The sequence below is a fragment of the Neopelma chrysocephalum genome, unplaced genomic scaffold, assembly GCF_003984885.1.
Source record: "Neopelma chrysocephalum unplaced genomic scaffold, ASM398488v2 Primary Assembly neopelma1_22, whole genome shotgun sequence".
In the NCBI taxonomy this organism is placed as follows: domain Eukaryota; kingdom Metazoa; phylum Chordata; class Aves; order Passeriformes; family Pipridae; genus Neopelma; species Neopelma chrysocephalum.
This window is the reverse complement of record NW_020897689.1, coordinates 31,501,473-31,515,945: the sequence shown is the minus strand read 5'-3', so window position 1 is coordinate 31,515,945 and position 14,473 is coordinate 31,501,473.

The following is a 14,473-nucleotide window of genomic DNA, read 5'->3' as shown; positions in this document are numbered from 1 at the left end:
CAGAAAAATAAACAAACAAAAAACAACCAAACAAACCAAAACCAACACAAAATAAAAAAGTTTAGAAAATCCTTTAAATATCAAAGCAATGCCAGGTAAAACAATCTCTCCACCAAGATTAGAGTTAAAAGCTCACTTTTATGTTTTGGGACTTTTTTTGTTATTTCAACATATTCCGCAGCTTCCACACAACTGCTTACCATCCATCCATCCATCCATCCATCCATCCATCCATCCATCCATCCATCCTCAATCTACAGGACTTCAAACTGAGGAAACAGCCCACTTGTGTTTTAACAACACTTGTGTTTTAATACAACACATAGGAGTACCACTTAATTTAATTTTTGATGTCTTGGTTACATAGTATATTTTCATACAATATTACTTCTTTCAGAAAAAGTTAAGAAAGAAATTAAGGCAGATTCTTTTCACTAAAGAAGTTGTTGGGGCTTTTTTAAGAGTAGGAAAAAGAAAATAATTTCTTTTTGCTAATAGCACAGGGATAGTTATTTCTGAAATGACAACTTTCCAGGAACAGAGCACAGCAGGTGTTAATCATTACATTGCCATTCTTCCCAGTCTACTTCAATTTATACCAGCTGAGGATTGGTCTATGAGTTTCCCCATTATCTATTTAAGAACTGAAGAAAATTAAGTACTTAAAATATTTTTCAAAATTTCACACATGTACTCATAGTCCAATCAATTTGTGCAATGGTGAGTAAGAGGTTCAGCAGTCCATTTCTCTTTGAGTGTGAGGGAATATATTTTACATATTAACTAGATTTAGAATCTAGGTTGTAATGTAAATAATTCTCAATTGTTTCTGACTGTTGAATCTGAAAATGAAATAGATTTGTAAATACAGAGAAGAAGAAGAAAAAAAATCAGTGACACTGTGATAAACCTGTAGATTTATGTTTCAATAGGTTTTTCAGATATTGCATGAGTTTTAAGGTAAAAGAAGAGTATTTGCTTAAGATTGTATTAACTATTTCAATATTGTCTGAATGTCTTTTCATGACTCTCCCTAACCTCAGGGAAAGTGATCAGTCTAGTGAAAAATCACTTATAATTAATTTACAAGTTTGTGGATGAAATGAAAAGCCAATTTTTAAGATTCAAGTGGAGGTTACCTTTTAACTTCAGTGAACTGAAAGTTTCTGGGTCATCGTTTAGATAGTCTCCAGATAGCTGAGGTGATAAGGTTCTAATCTCAGCATCAATTAAGTGAAATCCTTTTAGATACTACACTTTCTGAAATAAATAAGTCAACTTAAAGACTCAAAGATAGCTGAATATCTAATTCTACTCAATTTTGTTGAAAATTAATCAGGTAAATTCTTGGGAAAATTGGATTTTAGCATCTAATTGACCACTCTTAGAAAGCAAGGGAAATACTTCTAGAAATCACCACTTCACACGTTCTTTTTTTTTTTCTTTCTTGCAGGGAAACCCACAGGTGCAAAGGAGTAAACAGGAAGATGGAACATCAAGCTTCTTCCAGTGAGTTATGCACTGCAGGAGTTATTCAATATTTACTCTGTACTGAAAAAAAATTATGTATCTAAAATAAACACTTTGAATGGGTTTAGAGCAAACACACTGCTTTCCCACAGAGAGGGAAAGAGCTCAAACCATGTAACAGGAACAAAGACTCCATCACCATTTACCTCAGAGAAGTTATTTCAGAACTGCTCAAAAACCCAGCTTTGTAGCTTGCCTCCTGTAATGTCTATCTTTTCTTTTATCAAGATATCCTACAGTTAAGATCAGGTTACCATGACTATTATGATGTTTAGGTTACATGTGAAGTGTCTTTTTTTAGAATCATTCTTACTATCAAAATAATTATTTTCTTGAGGAAGAGGGAGGGGGAAAAGGAAAATGTTTGAGATGACTGCACTTTTTCTGCTCCAAGTAATCAGGCTTTAGACCTGTTTGATCTAAGTCAGCTGAGGTCACTTTGACTTTCATTTTGCTCTGACTGTGGGAAATGTCTTATATTTTTTATGCAAACCATATGAGTGGATTTGGGATCTGGATTAAGATATGAGGAGCTGAAATTCTCCTGAAAATATCTGGTTTTCTCCTGCTTCTGGATTAAGTATGTGTGCTTGTTTTCTAAACAAATGTTTCCCTTTTCTCTGTCTCAGTTTGAAAAGTTAATTAAAACATGACTAGAGATGGACTTACAACAATAGCTGAGATCTAAACCAACTCAGACACTTTGTGAATTTACATCTACTTTTAATGAATTTCGCAACTGGCCTCTATCTTTGTGAAGCTATTTAAACCATCAAATGCATTGTGAAAGAGGATTGGATGAGACTTATCTCAGACTTTAAGGTAATATAGACTCCAGGTGCTACAAAAATATTTCAGTGTCATTTTTGAGTATGATCAACACCATTTGATTGTGAAAAAAGTAGAAAGAAGGTTATGCACAAAGATTCACTGAAAGGTACCAGTTCTCCCCTGAACTTCAATACTTTGCATTTTTGCTGCTTGGAAGACAGTAACACAGGTTGAGTGGATTTTGTGACAGGCTTCTAATATAAGCTATAGTATAAGTATACTTATAAGCTGTAGTAAGTGTATTTGTCAAGGAAGTGACTAGAACTGCAAAAAAAAAAGCTGAAAAGATGTATTTTCTCCTCAGAGCAAGGAATAACATTGCAACTCCATTTTCTTCCTTCACAGGTATAAAATGAGTTTTCTCAAAGGTTTTCGGCAAAGGTATATTCCACTGAGATGATTTGATAGAACAGAAAAATAGCTAAGTAGCCCAGGTACCCTTCAACATGAAAATTTATGTACTAGAATATCTTGAAAAGTAAACGTATTTATATGAATTTAAAAAGCTCATGGAAGGAAAGTTATTCTGGTTCAACTATTTCACAATCATAATCCCACTGCCTATGATAATGATCTGACTACTGGTAACGAAATGTTCTGTCCCTTCTGTGATTTTCAATATACAGTTCTAGATGGCCTTAACATAAATCCTTTAAATTTGAAGTGCATACTCCCATTACTTTCATGTTCAAAGCAGATATTCTATGCTACTATAAAATCACTAAGGTTAAACATTTTCTTATAAATCACTTTCTTATAATTGACAGATTCTTAAACTCATAAAAAAGTAAGCATGGCAACTAAATTCGCACATATTGTCTTTGCACTATCCGTGACTAATGGTGTAATTTGTACTTCGTTATAACAGTTCAATTTGAAAAAGTTTAATAAATAATTAACATAGATTGTAATAAGCTTACTGCGGAGTGCAGCTCATGTGTTTTAATTACATATAAGCTCATCTGCAAAATGTGTTGCAACTGCTTATCAACTGTTTTATAACCAAACTTTCTCCAGTCAGATGCTGTACCATGCAATTAATGAGCAGCAATAACAACTGTTGGAAACTGATAACCTATTTAAAAATGTATCCTTGATATAAAGTGTATCCAAGAGAATCTTTGTACTGAAAAAGCTATTTTTAAGAAACAAAATACAAATACATAGTCTTCTCAAATGGTATTAGTATTTATATTAAAATCTAAGCACAAATAGAAGTTCAGATAAAATCAAATAGACAGATTTATACATTTTTGCTATAATATGTGTGAAAACAGTATTTTTCCACCCTCATTTGTTACTAACATGCTGAGGTACAGAAGCAAAAATTTGCTGATTCCAAAGAAGGTTTTTCACTTGTTCAATACAGTTATTTTCACACAGAATCACAAAATGGGTCAGGTTGGAAGGGACCACAGTGGGTTGTCTGGTCCAGCCTCCCTGCTCAAGCATGGTCATCCCGGAGCATGTGGCACAGGATTGTGTTCAGACAGTTCTTGAACATCTCCAGTGAGTGAGACTTCACAATCTCTCTGGGCAATCTGTTCCAGTGCATGGCCACTTTTGCAGACAAAGCAGATAACTTTAGCTGCTATAGTTTTGGAAATTTAGTCTTTCCCATATCTTCTGTCAGATCAGAGGTAGGTTTAACATTTTTACCAAAATTTAAGTTTTCCATACTGATAAAATATGGATGCCGTACCACTGGAGAGAAATTTCCTTTGACAGGTACGTGTCTGTGTCTCTCTGCCAAGTAGCAAAACAGACAAAGAGATAACATGCAGCTTATATAATATTTGTGGTGTTTGCAGCATAGTTATGTGAGTTCTGAGAGCCAGAAGTGAAGATTTTGTACTTTAACATGGCATTTACTAATCCAACTTCACCCATAAGAATAGAAATTATCATTTTGTAAAAATCTAAATGCTGTGCTAGGGCAATGCATTTTTAGGACACACGTGAGTAGTGTATCAGGTGAAATACAGCTTGAGGAAATATAACCAGTTTTTCTGTTACCCACTTTGCCCTCTCTTCTGAGCTATGTGAAAGTGTAATCATCCTCAAGAATGATCATATTTTTCAGTATCAATATGCCAATTTACACCACTTTTTCTTGCATTTCTCAGGTATGAGTATTTTGTCCTCACATCTCAAGTCTTATTACACAGAAAACTAAGAAGAATACAAGTGGTGTTGTCTATTATGTCAGAAGTTGCCATTTGTTAAAAAACTCATTTTTAAGCATGTTAAAAAAAAATGGATGTACTTTCTACAAATGACATATCACATGTTCACCTCTAGATTGAATAATGATTGATGCTCAATATCTGACTTAGTTGAGTATAGTCACTCTCAATCACTGATCATGACCATAGAAACAAATACCTATGATACAAAAAGAAAGAAATTATGCTTACTTTAAGTAACATTTTTGCATCATGGATGTAGTTAGTCAAATAATAGCTAGATAATGGTAATAACTTATGTCATCTTTGTATTACATCAAGAATAAATGCTTTAGTGTACATATTGCAAAACTAATGCACTGTGAAGATGGCCAGCATCAGAAAGTGCTCCATGGAGGTCATCAATACTCTAGAATTACAGCATGTCACTGAATATAAAGACATGCAGCTTATTTTGATGTGATATAAATTTGCTCTTTTATCTCTCTTACAGCTTGATACAATTGAAAATTAGCTTTCTTACAGCACTGAAGGTTTCTACAAATACTGATGTTTGTTCAATGACTGTGGAGTGAATCATTAACCATTTTTGAACATGTAAAGTGTTTTCAAGTCAGAGAGTTGTGATGATAGATCAAAGATAACTAGAACTATTTTTCATACTGATCACTCTGTAAGTAAGTTTTGGATTTTCTATGTTGATTCTACCATGAACATCAATAACATCATTATGACTAAGTTCTTTTTAGTACTTTTACTAGGTTTTGATATTTCTTATGCTTAAAATTAGAATTGTTTATTGAGATTTGAAAAATATAAAAATCATAGATTCACAGAATGGTTTGGGTAGGAAGGTACCTTAAAGATCATCTACTTCCAATGCTCCTGCCATGTGGGTGGGGGAGGTTGTCAGGGTTTTTTTTATATATATTTTAATTTAGGTGAAATAAAAAATAATATTTTGCAATTTAAAAGTTTCTATTTTAAAATAAATCAATCAGACAACTTTCACCAGTAGCTGAGATAAAAGTAGATATTTTGACACTGAAATTCATCATGGCCTGGGACGTTTAATTTCTCTCCACCTCTAAAAACAGTCTTAAATGAACTTGAATTCATGTATAGACTTTTGTATATACCCAGAAAAAACCTCACTTTTATATAGAGAGGGGACTTAAATCTGCAGCAACCTGGTAACTAGTCTCATGGACGTGCCACTATAGTTGCTTCTGTTTGCAGAATGTATATTGTTTCCCAGTAAGCCAATAAACTAAAATACATAAAAATGTTCATAAAACACAGGAGAGAAATGTGATGAGCCCTGTCTTGAAAACCTCTTGGTCAGTAATCTATGAGACAAGTCTTAAATGTGAGTAGCACAGTTGTCTAGATTTTATGCCAACTCCATTAATTTTTTTTCTCAACCACTCTCATTCTTTCAAAGGTATTGGCAGCTCTAACACGAGTTCTGAATCTTGTAGAGGTCCAAGCCATGTGGTGTACATGAGAGCAAAGTGCTCTCATGAATAGATCTTGAACAGAATAGAATAGATCTTTACATTTTATCTAAACCTTTGCAATTCCAGGCAAGAGCACTGACTACTCAGATAGTCTATTACAGTCTCTTTTCCCTTTTTCATGAAAGCCTTTGAAAAGTTTATTGCATTTCAGTTTAAGAGGGGGGTGGAGGGGATCAAATCTGAAACTCTAAAGTCTTTCATGAAATGCCTTTGCCCTTCTCTTACCCTAAAAGAGGATTATTTTCATGTCAATTTCTGATTTCCAGATGGAAGTAGTTGGAGAGCTGCTGCAGAGGAGACATATGGGGAATGGATAGAAGTGAACACTTTCCACCTCATACCCCTGTCATGGAATCAAACAGCTCAAGGACCTTCTCTGAAAGAAAGCAGCAGGAACCTGGTAGACTAATTTTACATTATTGGAAAAATCTCCACGATATTTGGAAGCAAGACTTGAAAGGAGACATTTCATTGTATGTTCTATTATTTAATTTGAAGCCCAACATTTTTCTTACATTTTTACTTCTTTTTATGCACATTATAATACATTTCACTTCTTCCAATGCACTGACTTCTAATACTTGTAATATGTCAAATCATAAGAACCATCACCTTCAAGAAAGTTATACTTCTTAGAGAAAAGAGTGAGCTTTTAACAGAATTATAGAATCATTAAGGTTGGAAAAGATCTCCAAGATCATAAGTGTGAATATCATCAAGTCCAACCTTTGACTGAACACCACCCTGTAGCAAAACCATGGCACTAAGTGTCATGCCCAGTCATTTCTTGAACACTTCCAGGGGTGGTGACTCCACCACCTCCCTGGGCAGCCTGTTCCCACGCTTAACCACTGAAGAAATTCTTCCTAATGTCCAACTTGAACCTCCCCTGGTGCAGCTTGAGGCTATGTCCTCTCATCCTATCGCTAATTGTCTGGGAGAAGAGATTGACCCCCACCTGGCTACAACTTCCTTTTAAATTGTTGTAGAAAGTGATAAGGTCTCCTCTGAGCCTCCTTTTCACCCCCTGAACTGTTTTTTTGGATCTACCCAACAACATAAAAATAAAAATAGCCTTTCTTTTTCTTCCTTTTCAGTCTTCTATGAGTTAAAAATAAGCAGTTGCAATGCAAGTAATCCTAATCTATCAGATCATGCCCATCAATGCTTTGGCTTCACTGCCAAACCTATCACCAATTCAACTTATTGATGAGGAATGTACTCAGTTGTGGTGGAATAAAAATTAGCAGTAGGCAATGGCAAAATGTTCTCAAGAATACACAACACAATTTTCAAATGAAATTGCTTTTTTCTTTTTTGCTTCTTATTCCTTATCCAAAAGATAAATGACCTTGCTGTCAGAGCAACGCAAAAAGAAAAATGAAATCAGTGGCATGCAGTACAGCTCTGTGTACCCTGCTTCCTAATATACTCTGACGTGAGACTAGCAAACTTCTGAAAAATGACGAATTTGGGCTTTTTGTCTTCACTAACATTTTTAAATACAGCACCACTTGAGAATAACAGTAGCTAGTGGATAATAACTCATAAAATAAACACCTCTGATCTTCATCATGTGCTCTACAAACAATTCAGTACCCATTCTATTGGAAAGCATGTGATAAATTTTTTACTTGCTATAGTCAGACTAAGAAACCAAAACAATTTGCAACCAAATTTAGCTATTAAATGTGGAGGGTGTTTTGTTTGGGGGGGATAAGGTTTTAGAGGCCTTGTCATAAGCAAGACAGCTCTGAGGGAAAGATATTCTTCCTCAAACAGATATATCTGCAAAACCTGAATCCAAAAGACCTTAATAGTGTTGTGTCTTCTATATTTTGTTTATATTCAGCACTCTCATGGGATTTTAAATAAAAATTCACTAGCTTGTATTGCAAGATTAGGCAGTAAGTCAAACTTTCAGTAATAGCCGGCTTCCAATTAAAAAGTGAACAGCAATATTTCTATAAAACACAGGCTGTAAGGCCCACTATCATCATAATTCTCTATGCATTTTTTTTTAAGTTTTCTTATTCCATAGGATGAGCATTGATTGTTCCTTCATTTGTACAAAGCATACCTGATTTCAGGTGTTTTCGGGCACCAAAGAGAATTTCAAAGGTTTATATTCCAAAGTTAAGCAAATATTTATTTAGACATATTTAAAGTCATGAACAACTAAAGAAAAAACCCACATTCTTTGAAAAACAAACAATTAATTTCTTCTGCAGGGAAGTAAAATGCCCAATTCTTTATCTCAGAAAAACAAAGTTAGTCAATAGAGCTTCAATTAAGTCTCATGATCCCTACTTTTCAGAACATCTATAAGTCCATATATTGAAGTATTAGTTAACCAGATAGACATGATAAGTAACTGAAATAAGCATGAGCAGGAGAGTGTTTCTAAAGTTTTTGGAAAGTTTTGTGTCCCTAGAACCTAATGAAATGTTTTGCTTGGAATTTAGTTCAATCTGCAGTGAGCTGTTTCCTTGCGCTGGAAACTCTGCACCTGCCTTCCCACTCCTTGCATATTTACAGAGGCTTATGCACTACTTTTAAAGAAAACCTGACAACGACTTTCCAGATCACCTGTCAAATCACCTGAAAACTCTCCTCATTTTATTTCTCCCCTCTGGAAAAGCCTCAGAGAACAAATGGGTCTTGCGGCATGCCTGAGAAATCAGCAAGATTCAGGCTCCAATGAACAGAGGCTGGGAACAAATCCTGCAGTTAAGGACCCATCACTGATTATGCCCTGGCTTCAGCCCCTTGTGATTAAGTCAGGAGCCTGTTACCTTGAGCATGTTAGATGATCTCAACTGTCATGGTGTCATTTTTAAACACCCCAATGCACACTTTCCCAGCACAGCTTGGCAGGGACAGGTGTTATTGTTGAAACCATTTGCATGCAGAGGGCTGCGCACGTGGCACTGAGGCATTTGCAGCCTATTCCTCCAGGAATGGAAAGAACAAACAATAAGCCTGTTGTTTTACATAAGAACAATCAGACTTTTGTGGATCAAACTATTTCTGATCCCTATGTTGATGCACTGGTAATTTTTTCTACTTTCTGCAAATCTGTGCTCATATTATTACCTATTTATAGGCATTTGTATAGCAGTTAGAACCACAGGATTAAAGGGACACAGTTTCATAGAGAAGTTGAGTTACATTGCACTGAAAACAGGTATCACTAAAAACTGTTTGAAGTTGAACAACTAGCTCACCCTGCAAATCTTCATTTATGTCAGACTGGGAATAACGATGATTAAAAGACTCCCATCCTGTATCATGCAGTGCTCTGTGACCTGTGAATACTGGGTCAATTCAATACTGCAAGAACGGGTCTGAAATTTCATATACCTATATAATCATTCAAATGTTAATGCTTCTATTAATAAAATAGAGCATTTATCATTAGAAAGGGATTAGCTGGTTTGTGTGAAATTCCCACAGAAAACTTGTGTCTACTAAAGTTTCATAACACCTAAGGACATTACTTCTTAAAGAACTCAAAAGAAATATATATATTTTAATGTATTTTGTATTTGTTTATATTAGAGAGCACTTTCTATGCCTGCATAATATGCATATATGCCATATGCATAATAGCCCACATATCTATGAATATAATTTAGAAGAAATATTCATATGTTGTCAGTTTTGCAAAACATGATTGCTAGCTACTATACTAACCATATACTGATGGGACAAGTAGCTTAACAATTTCACTCTTCCTTTCCATTGTAATATTACAGTCATCTCCAATTTTCCTTTAGTGGTCACAGAATAGACTGAGTTAGAAGGGACCTACAAGAATCATCAAGTTCAACTCCTGGCCCTAAACAGGACACCCCAAGAGTCACACTATGTGCCTGAGTATCATCCAGATGCTTTCTGAACTCTATCAGGCTTGTGCAGTGACCATTTCCAGGGAGAGCCTGTTCCAGTGCCCAACAACCTTTTGGGCAAGAATCTTTTTCTGATATCCAACCTAAACTTCTCCTAACACAACTTCAGGCCATTCCCTTGGGTCCTGCCACTGGTCATCACAGAGAAGAGCTCAGTACCTGCCCCTCCTCTTCCTCTCACTAGGAAGTTGTAGACTGCAATGAGGTCTCCCCTCAGTCTCCTCCAGGCTGAACAGACCAAGTGACCTCAGCCACTCCTCATACGGCTTCCCCTCAAGGCCCTTCACCATCTTCATTGCCCTCCTTTGGACAGTCTCTAACAGCTTAATATCTTTCTTATATTGTGGTGCCCAAAACTGCACACAATATTCATGGTGAGGCTCCACTAGTGCAGAGCAGAGCGGGACAATCCCCTCCCTCGACTGCCTGGGGATGCTTTGCCTGATGCCCCCCAGGACACAGTTGGCCCTCCTGGCTGCCAGGGCACTGCTGAATCATATTCAGCTTACCATCGACCAGGACCCCCAGGTCCCTTTTTGTGGCACTGCTTTCCAGCATCTCGTTCTCCAGTCTGTATGAACATCCCAGGTTTGCCCCATTTAAAAAGTAAAATAATTAGATTGTATTTTTGAGGAATTGAGTCAAGTTGTCCAGGCTCAGGAGTCAAATTTCTACATGCAAGTTTTTGTATGAATAAAAATTAAAATGAACACTCAGAAGCTTATCTCATATTTTTCTAAATTTATAGTCTTATAGAGAGTAGGCATAGTCCAGTCCTGCCTATAATGGTCCAATTTTGAAATTAATTATGCCCCTCCTTGTGTTATTAAGCAGATGTTTTTACTCAGTTAACTCTAATCTAAAATGTATCTGTACTTAGACTATGGAATTAGGTTACAATGAAGGAAATGCTTAGGTGTGTGTGTCCTAATAAAGAAGACTCATCAAAACAGATGTCTTTAGATAGTATTAAAAGGAATTTAAAAGCAAACATATATTCTTATAAGTGGAAGAAACCCCAGGAACCCCATATACCCATAAACAATGGTTTTAATACATTCAGGAAAATATGAATATGTTTAATATTAGTTAAAATTAGGAATATTTTCTAAATAAAATAAGGCTGTGATTGTTATCACGGTTTAGGTCAGCTCCTTTACTGTAGTAATATTTCCATAATTACTTGTAATTGCAGCTTACAATAGATATCTATATTTCTCCCTAAGAAAATTAGAAGGCATAAAGATATGACTAAGCATCGTAAAATACAGTACAGAGAAAAGCTGCTGTCTGATTTATATTTTCTTCTTGATAATGATTCACATTCGTCACTTAGGGTGAATTAAATCCACCACAACAAGTGTTATAAACCTTCCTATAATTAAGATGAAACAAAATATGTTAAAAACATGATTCTTAATTATTACTCTTGATAATGAAAATGATACTTCAGAATGTGATTCTTATGTTGTCTTAATACTGCTGCTGATGCAATTTGCAGAATCGGCAATACTAAATAAGACAATTGTAACATTTCAACTGTCATCAAGAAAAGTTTTATTCTGGTCAGTGTGAGAAAAACTGCCAGCCCTAATCTAGCACTTCTGGTATTAATTCTCAGTTCCATCTGTCTGACAGGTAACACAATGACACCTATAAAAACACCCGTCCAATCCAGAGGAAAGGAGAAAGACTTATATTTTACATAAGAAGAAAATACTTTTGTATTTGGAAAGAATAGCTAGAAAGAGACAGAAAAGAAAATGAACTTTTTAGTTGTGTGATGTTGACTAGACAATGATTTGTAAGTTTAAGCTTTCAGGTGCTGCTTTTAGTTCTGGAAATTTTACTTACCCTCTGTTGAGTTCTTCCTCTGGATTTGAAAACAACCAGATTCAGTGAGGTGCAAAAGAGGGACCAATATGACCCTGTGCTCCAAACTTCCTCAGCTTCAGAATTAAGAACCATGTGGCCCAATGAAAGCAAATATGTTGTTTGTGTCAGAAATATTCATTGTGAAATATGGCCAGTTTTCACTAGAGATATACTCATAAAGTAACTGAAATGTCATGGTAAGTAGGTGGGTGGGGAGAATATTTCTGGGTATATGTATTGGAATACATACCCATAATGAAATTTAAGTGTTGTTTCCTAAGGAAAGACAGTGTTTGATTAAAAAAATGAAATAGTTGAAGCAAATAACAGTCTCTGGGAAATAGTAAGGGTTGATGAAGAACTGTATGAAATAAAAACATAATAGTAAAGAGGAAATCACAGGATAAATATTATAAAGTGTATCAAAAGGGTGAAGCTAAACAGGTTTATGCAATGTTTGAAGGATTCATATAAACAAATATGAAAAATTGGAAGATAGAACAGAATAAAATACAAGAAACATAATAATATCTGTCTTTTCTGAAAGTTGTTTCAGAGTTTGTTCTACTTAATTACTGAAAGATAGGATCATTTATAAATTATTAATTTGAAAAAGTGATTAGATACTTCTAATACTTCTTTACCCATATCATTAGGTGATATGTTTTTTTTAAGGTTTTATCAAATCTTGCAAGATTTTACAAAAAGAAATAGATAAGGTATAAACACGACAGGAAAATATCGCTGAATACAATGTCTTAAATAAGGACTGCAGTTATGAGGTGTTTTCCTACAGAGTCGCTTCAACGGGGTACTTTAGCATATTAGAGTCAATGCTTCTTTCCTTTGACTTTTTTCAAGTTGTAAAGCCATTATGATAAGTGTGCCTTGAGAAATGCTATCTAGACTGATTAGTGATCCTCAAGCAAAATGGCCAGCTCTGGAAGTAATTGAACTAGCTTTATGTCATATCAGTATCTGAAGACTTTAACAAGATGACACTCTATACATTTCACTAATGTATATTTTTTGAGATTATTTAGCCTTAAAGTGTTTTACTAACATTTTTTTGTTTTGTTTTTATAAAATATCCATCAATAATACTAAATAAGACAATCGTAACATTTGGGCTATCAAGTTTTAAAATTTATCTCCAATGTTTTCAAGTATTCTGCACATAAGGTAAGTGCATTTTAATACTCATGTGACTAGTGCCAACCTGATGTAAATAAATAAATAAATAAAAATCCTTCTTTCAAATTACGGACAATAGTAAATTACATTTTTTCTGAAGCACATTCAGGTGGCTACTTCCTGGCTCTACTACGGAAGTCCCTTTGTGTATCTGTAGTCTTATCTGCTGTCATCATTGCTGAGAAATATTTTGTATTTCCTGAAAAATACGATTTGGCAAAGAGTGGGTGAGAAGCTTTTTCTATTGTGAGCTCAATTAGTAGATCTAATTTGTACGCGCTGTTCCTGAAGTAGCCAGCTATTCCTGTCAAAACAGCTTGACAAAAGCATTTGGTTTACATAGTTATATTGAAGAGATTGTCTGAAAACAACAGCTAAAGGACAAAAAATAGCCTGTACCTGATTAGCTGGTTGTAGCAGCAATAGTGTCTTCAAAGAAGGCAGCTAAATAAACAAAATAGGGAATAGAATTTTAATCCTGATAACAGAACAAGGGGAAGTGAATTTCAGTAATCACAAAATACTCACAGCTAAAATGGAATTGCTAAAATATGCTAACCAGTTCACCCAATTAGGTAAATTGAAAATTACTCTGGTCAATCTTGGAAAGAAATTTCACAGCTTTTAGCATTAACCTCAGGAAAGTATTTGTGTTGCATGGCTTAGCTCAATAGTAATAAGTATTACTTTGTTTGGATTGCCTCGATACTTTGTGAAACCTACAATTAGGCATCTTTGTTCTTCTGTGGCAAGTGTAGCACTACACACCAGTAGAATAAATTAACAGTGAGCAAAATAGTTCTGGTATATTTCTCATTTTCTGTATCTGTAAATCAAGAACAACTAAGAATGATCCCACAATGCCAAACCAGATATGACTAAGAGGAAAATGGACTTAATATGTCCAGTGAAATTGATATCTGGACACATTGGTAATTGGTAAGTGGACTTTCAGTGAGAGCTGGCCCATGTTCACCACACCAGCTTTATAGATGCTCTTGAACATACTCTTCCCTGTGGAAAGACATATGGATTTGAGATCTAGGTTTTCTCAGTAGCCTTTCTGTAAAAGGAACAGAAGTAGGCACCCGTTTGTGACTATGTATTGTTAATTTCCTGTCCATGGATTAGTATTTCCCTGTTTTGTCGTCCAAAGTCTTTTATCTTGTACAATTCTGCCCTGGCAGTGTTCTACAGAGGCTGCTCTCCTTCCTGGAGGTATTGGAGTTCATAGAATGATAAGATGGCTTAGGTTGGAAGCGACCTTCAAGATCATCTAGTTCCTAGCCCCTTGCCATGGGCAGGGAACACCTTCCAGTAGAACAGGTTCCTCAAAGCCCCACTCAACTGGCCTTGAACACTTCCAGGGATGGGGCATCCACAACAGGAATTGGAGGCTTTTCCCCTTATGTTTAAAAAAGAATTT